Source organism: Schistocerca americana, chromosome 6 (genome assembly GCF_021461395.2).
Source record: "Schistocerca americana isolate TAMUIC-IGC-003095 chromosome 6, iqSchAmer2.1, whole genome shotgun sequence".
Taxonomy (NCBI): Eukaryota; Metazoa; Arthropoda; class Insecta; order Orthoptera; family Acrididae; genus Schistocerca; species Schistocerca americana.
The window spans coordinates 591,725,496-591,733,242 of NC_060124.1; positions in this window are offsets into that span (position 1 = coordinate 591,725,496).

Genomic DNA, 7,747 nt, shown 5'->3' on the forward strand with positions numbered 1-7,747 from the left:
TACTCCGGAAACAAGCAATTTCGTTAGAAATCTTTTATAGAACGGTGTCAAAAGACTACTGGAAATCTAGGAGTGTGTAAGCAATCTGAGACACTCTGAAGAGAGCACTGAAGACATCACTCAGAGCGTCGTGTGAATAACGAGGCAGTTGTTTCACAAATACAATATTTCCTTCATCCGCGCTGCTTATGTCTCATTAGATCGATTTTGTCGAGGAGTTTCATAGTAATGGAACACAGTATTGTTTTAAAAACGTTTTACAAATGTTAGTCGTAAATCCTGACGATAGCACGAGTCGACAGGATAAATATTTTGTTAGCATCCAGTGGCTTTCGTGTCAGTTTGTGCATTACCATAGTATATTTAGTTGTTGCCGGGGTAACATGAAGCTTCAAAATTATTCTTCAGCTAAGATAATCTTGAATTTGGAAATTTGTGGCAAGATAATCTTAAACAGGATGACACAAAATACGTGTTCGAAAGTACTTTTCTTCTGTGGTTTAATTGTATGCCGTAAATGACTCTCCTTGTGATATTGCTGTGTAGTATCCCTGCAAATTCTATAGCTCATTCACCGATGTCTCGGTTCACATTTCAGAATGAAAGCTCTAACTTTGGTACTACGTTTGTCGATGGTCAAGGCATTTCACGTTAATCGTAGGGTTGAGACGCACATTCAACAGCACATTTCGGCCAAGAACAAAAACCCCGGAATACCCATTTCTCGGTGAGATTACGGGACGGAGCTGAAGTAAAATTGTAATGACAACAGTTGAGCAACCTCTGATACAGATCTTTGTGTAATGCTAACCGTGTTGTTTAACAGATTGCTGAATTGTTTCCCACACACAAAATATCTACACGGTTCCAGAAAGGGCCAGTCAGGACGACCAGTCCCAGTTGTAGCCCTAGGGAGTGTGCGAGTGCGAACTTCATTCAGTGAGGAGTCCACGACGTCAGCAATACATGCAGCACAGAAACTCAGTAAGTCACGACAGTCTCTCCAGAGGTTAATGAAAAAGAAACTACGGTGCCAACCATTGAAGAACAGGGATGTGAAGCGGCCACAGTCTTTTGGAAATGACACGACTGAGGCCTCTGAAAATGGAACTGTCGACACGGATCAGACCTGTCCTACTGATGAGCCACACTTTCAGCTCCATAGGTACATCAACAAACAGAACTGCACAACCAGGCTGCCGAGAATCCACATTTTCTAGCTACTGCTCGACCTCATCAACAAAAAGTCACTGCGTGGTGCCCACTTAGTACACAGTGTACTGAAATGTCCATTTTTATTGCGGCGCCCACTGCAGCAGACCAATAAAGCTAGATATTGGAACATGAATTTGTACCGGCTAAACGATGCGACGGAATGCTTCGAAACTACTGTTTCATGCAAAACGCAGCACTTTTATATCGTCCTGCGGCCGTCTTAGATTTCTCTCGAGAGACGTCCAGGGATCGGACCATTGCCCCGGCCACCTTAACATTCACTGTGCACGGTTTAGAATGACGCCGTTATAGTGCCGATCTCAGCGATGGTGATTATTTCACATGAGATTATCAGAAGGACAGACCCTTCAAAGATGCACCTGCAACAGTCCTTGATGTTGGTATTGCCGTTTCCAGAGAAATTGGAGCATTCTGAAATAATAATCAGAAAGTCATCACGGAATTCAGTTCAAGGATATACGCATTCATTGCTGCAGAAGGGAAACACTTTGAAAACCCTCAGTATTTACTTTCAGGTTGTCTGCTACAGCATAAATGTGATGGCAAGAATCTGTAACCCCATATTATGTCGCAATAGACAAAAACTTCGTAACAGTTATTTTGCGCCAACCTGTAAGTAGGAGCCGTGTACTCGTATAAGACATGTGATGCTGTGGGGTTGCTGGAGCTTGTGGAACTGTATGACAAGGGAGTTGGACGCGTCGTTTCAGTGAGAGAGAGAGAGGGGGGGGGGGGGAGGGGGGGGCGATAGTGACGGCGCGGTTGTCGAAGACCACTGCCGGAAACAGTTTTGGAAGTCGCACCCTGGGGGAGAGTACAGTGTTACGGCTGTAGGCGGCCGATGTTGGGACGAGGCGTCGGTCAGCTCTGCAGGCGGGCGGCTGGGCTGTCTGAGGCGACGGCGTCGTGCGCACACACTCTGTCCGCACGGCGGCTTTGCCGGCGCAAAGAGGCTGTCTTACAAGGGTAACGTAGCTACTCCTCGTCACCGCTTTCGTCCACGTTATTGGTACGTGGGGCGTTGGCCAGGAATGAAAGTGACAGAAGCGGGAGCTCCAGATGGCCAATTGTTGAGAAAAAAAATGGAGTAGGAGCAAGTAGGAGTCGCACACTGCGGGTTCGTACAAACTATACAGGCAGTCGAGAGTCTCGAGGTTTTATGTCTGTTATCGGCACTGATACTGGCAAGATACCTACATCTACATCTACATTTATACTCCGCAGACCACCCAACGGTGTGTGGCGGAGGGCACTTTACGGGCCACTGTCATTACCTCCCTTTTCTATTCCAGTCATGTATGGTTCGCGGGAAGTACGACTGTCTAAAGCCTCCGTGCGCTCTCGAATCTCTCTAATTTTACATTCGTGATCTCCTCGAGAGGTATAAGTAGGGGGAAGCAATATATTCGATACCTCATCCAGAAACGCACCCTCTCGAAACCTGTACAGCAAGCTACACCGCGATGCAGAGTGCCTCTCTTGCAGAGTCTGCCACTTGACTTTGCTAAACATCTCCGTAACGCTATCACGCTTACCAAATAACCCTGTGACGAAAAGCGCCGCTCTTCTATGGATCTTCTCTATCTCCTCCGTCAACCCGACCTCATACGGATCCCACACTGATGAGCAATACTCAAGTATAGGTCGAACGTGTGTTTTATAAGACACCTCCTTTGTTGATAGACTACATTTTCTAAGGACTCTCCCCATGAATCTCAACCTGGCACCCGCCTTACCAACAATTTTATACAATCATTCCATTTCAAATCGTTCCGTACGCATACTCCCAGATATCTTACAGAAGTAACTGCTACCAGTGTTTGTTCCGCTATCATATAATCATACAATAAAGGATCCTTCTTTCTATGTATTCGCAATACATTACATTTGTCTATGTTAAGGGTCAGTTGCCACTCCCTGCACCAAGTGCCTATCCGCTGCAGATCTTCCTGGATTTCCCTGCAATTTTCTAATGCTGCAACTTCTCTGTATACTACAGCATCATCCGCGAAATGCCGCATGGAACCTCTCTAGGTCATTTATATATACTGTGAAAAGCAATGGTCCCATAACACTCCTCTGTGGCACGCCAGAGGTTACTTTAACGTCTGTAGACGTCTCTCCATTGAGAACAACATGCTGTGTTCTGTTTGCTAAAAACTCTTCAATCCAGCCACACAGCTGGTCTCATATTCCGTAGGCACTTACTTTGTTTATCAGGCGACAGTGCGGAACTGTATCGAACGCCTTCCGGAAGTCAAGGAAAATGGCATCTACCTGGGAGCCTGTATCTAATATTTTCTGGGTCTCATGAACAAATAAAGCGAGTTGGGTCTCACACGATCGCTGTTTCCGGAATCCATGTTGATTCCTACAGAATAGATTCTGGGTTTCCAGAAACGGCATGATACGCGAGCACAAAACATGTTCTAAAATTCTACCACATATCGATGTCAGAGATATAGGCGTATAGTTTTGCGCATCTGCTCGACGACCCTTCTTGAAGACTGGGACTACCTGTGCTCTTTTCCAATCATTTGGAACCTTCTGTTCCTCTAGAGACTTGCGGTACACGGCTATTAGAAGGGGTGCAAATTCTTTTGCGTACTCTGTGTAGAATCGAATTGGTATCCCGTCAGGTCCAGTGGACTTTCCTCTGTTGAGTGATTGCAGTTGCTTTTCTATTCCTTGGACACTTATTTCGATGTCAGCCATTTTTAGTTCGTGAGAGAATTTAGAGAAGGAACTGCAGTGCGGTCTTCCTCTGTGAAACAGCTTTGGAAAAAGGTGTTTAGTATTTCAGCTTTACACGTGTCATCCACTGTTTCAATGCCATCATCACCCCAGAGTGTCTGGACATGCTGTTTCGATCCACTTATTGATTTAACGTAAGACGAGAACTTCTAGGATTTTCTGTCAAGTCGGTACAGAGAATTTTACTTTAGAATTCACTGAACGCTTCACGCATAGCCCTCCTTACGCTAACTTTGACATCGTTTAGCTTCTGTTTGTCTGAGAGGTTTTGGCTGCGTTTAAACTTGCAGTGAAACTCTCTTTGTTTCGCAGTAGTTTCCTAACTTTGTTGTTGAACCACGGTGGGTTTTACCCGCCCCTCACAGTTTTACTCGGCACGTACCTGTCTAAAACGCATTTAACGATTGCCTTGAACTTTTTCCATAAAGGCTCAACATTGTCAGTGTCGGAATAGAAACTTTCGTTTTGATCTGTTAGGTAGTCTGAAATCTGCCTCCTATTACTGTTGCTAAACAGATAAACTTTCCTCCCTTTTTCTATATTCCTATTTACTTCCATATTCAGGGATGCTGCAAAGGCCTTATGGTCACTGATTCCCTGTTCTGCGCATACAGAGTCGAAAAGTTCGGGTCTGTTTGATATCAATTGGTCCAAGATGTTATCTCCACGAGTCGGTTCTCTGTTTAATTGCTCGAGGTAATTTTCGGATAGTGCACTCAGTATAATGTCACTCGATGCTCTGTCCCTACCACCCGTCCTAAACATCTGAGTGTCCCAGTCTATATCTGGTAAATTGATATCGCCATCTAAGGTTATAACATGCTGAGGAAATTTATGTGAAATGTATTCCAGATTTCCTCTCAGTTGTTCTGCCACTAACGCTGCTGAGTGGGGAGGTCGGTAAAAGGAGCCAATTATTAACCTAGCTCGGTTGTTGAGTATAACCTCCACCCATAACAATTCACAGGAACTATCCACTTCTAGAATGAAATTTCCACTCTACAGCGCAGTGTGCGCTGATATGAAACTTCCTGGCAGATCAAAACTGTGTGCCAGATCGAGACTCGAACTCGGGGCCTATGCCTTTCGCGAGCAAGCGCTCTACCGGAGAAGGTAGGAGACGAGGTACTGGCGGAATTAAAGCTGTGAGGATGGGGCGTAAGTCGTAGCTCAGTCGGTAGAGCGCTTGCCCGCGAAAGGCAAAGGTCCCGAGTTCGAATCTCTGTCCGGCACACAGTTTTAATCTGCCAGGAAGTTTCATATCCACTTCTATTTCACTACAGGATAAACTACTACTAACAGCGACAAACACGCCACCACCGATTGCATGGAATCTATCCTTTCTAAACACTGTCTGTGCCTTTGTAAAAATTTCGGCAGATTTTATCTCTGGCTTTAGCCAGCTCTCCGTACCTATAACGATTTCAGCTTCGGTGCTTTCTATCAGCGCTTGAAGTTCCGGTACTTTACCAACGCAGCTTCGACAGTTTACAATTACAATACCGATTGCTGCTTGATCCCCGCATGTCCTGACTTTGCCCCGCATCCTTTGAGGCTGTTGCCCTTTCTGTACTTGCCCGAGGCCATCTAATCTAAAAAAACCGCCCAGTCCACGCCACACAACCCCTGCTACCCGTGTAGCCGCTTGTTGCGTGTAGTGGACTCCTGACCTATCCAGCGGAACCTGAAACCCCACCACCCTATGGCGCGAGGAATCTGCAACCCACACGGTCGCAGAACCATCTCAGCCTCTGATTCAGACCTTCCACTCGGCTCTGTACCAAAGGTCCGCAGTCAGTCCTGTCGACGATGCTGCAGATGGTGAGCTCTGCTTTCATCCCGGTAAAGAGACTGGCAGTCTTCACCATATCAGATAGCCGCCGGAAGCCAGAGAGGATATCCTCCGATCCATAGCGACGCACATCATCGGTGCCGATATGAGCGACCACCTGCAGATGGGTGCAACCTGTACCCTTCATGGCATCTGGTAGGATCCTTTCCACCTCTGGAATGACTCCCCCCGGTATGCACACGGAGTGCACATTTGTTTTCTTCTCCTCCCTTGCAGCCATATCCCTAAGGGGTCCCATTACGAGCCTGACGTTGGAGCTCCCAATTACCAGTAAGCCCACCCTCTGCGACCGCCCGAATCTTGCAGACTGAGGGGCAATCTCTGGAACAGGACAAGCAGCCATGTCTGGACAAAGATCAGTATCAGCTGCAGACAGAGCCTGAAACTGGTTCGTCAGGCAAACTGGAGAAGCCCTCCGTTCAGCCCTACAGAATGTCTTTCGCTTCCTGCCACACCTTGAGACGACCTCCCACTCTACCACGGGTGAGGGGTCAGTTTCACAGGCAGCCACAGCCGTAGTCCGATCGGGGGGGGGGGGGGGGGGGGGATGCGTGGGACGAACTGGCCGTCCCCGACAAACCCCTGTCCGGACCCCCACAGTGATGCCCATTGGCAACAGCCTCAAGCTGTGTGACCGAAGCCAACACTGCCTGAAGCTGGGAGTGAAGGGATGCCAACTCAGCCCGCATCCGAACACAGCAGTCGCAGTCCCTATCCACGCTAAATACTGCTGTGCAAAGAACGTCTGAACTAGTCTACAGAGAGCACAAACAATTCGAAACAAAATTTAAACGGTTATAAAAATACAAGACTGACGAGTAAATGTAGTCATGCTGCTACTTGCGCACTGCTGACACACTGCTCGGCGGCAGAAGCCAGAAGGTTTCTTGAGCGGCTATGTTTCGTAGCTTCATTTGCCATTATACCCATCAATTGGTATCTAATTCAACATTGCTTATACCTGGAATTTTCTGCGTATCACCACTCGGTGGCGTCGTTAAGGACTCAGTGTTTTCTACATGATTGTCAGTTAACTGTAAGATGCAGGACTGACCCCCATATTATATAACGATTGTGCATTTGACATTTCTTAGATATTAATTTTGAATTGCAAAAGGTTGCCTCGCATGAGGCAACTATCTCACTACACTAAAAACAAAAAAAATTAAATAACACGATAGTGCACGCACAGTATGTTCTAGCACTGATGATGAGTGTATGTCTACCTACAAATCAGGAAGAGATTACTGAAGATAGGATAGATCTAATTACAAAATTTTGAAATTTGTGGTAAGTTCCTATGGGACCAAACTGCTGAGGTCATCGGTCCCTAGGCTTACACAGCAGTTAATCAGACTTTAACTTACACTAAGGACAACACACACACACATGCCAGAGGGAAGACCCGAGCCTGCGACGGGGGGAGCCACACAAACCGTGCCAATTCGCCTGAGACTGCGCAGCGCCTAATTACACATGAGAGATTGTAGGGCACTCTCACTTCTAATATGGGGTCATGCCACTCAGTGTTGTTAGGGAAGATGATCTTTATTACTTGGTTACTATACCTGGATACGATCTGACTTCATTCATATGATGAAATGGTAGGCCATAGTTAACACACTTGCTTGTGTGCTCTAGTGAAGTTGTAGTGTTAGCGGTTAACCAACACTACGAACATTACCTGAGTGAGGAAGCCGATATGCACGCGTTAACCCACGCAGGCTAGAAATAGGTCTGAAACAGGATACGTAATGAATGCTATAAAGAAAAGTACGTAGCTGCTGGAATACTTAACTTTAATCCATCCTTGTTGTACATCGCTATTGACGATACAAGTGAGACTCTGTAGATACATGCAATGTTACTAATGGCGCCTTGCTAGGTCGTAGCCATTGCCTTAGC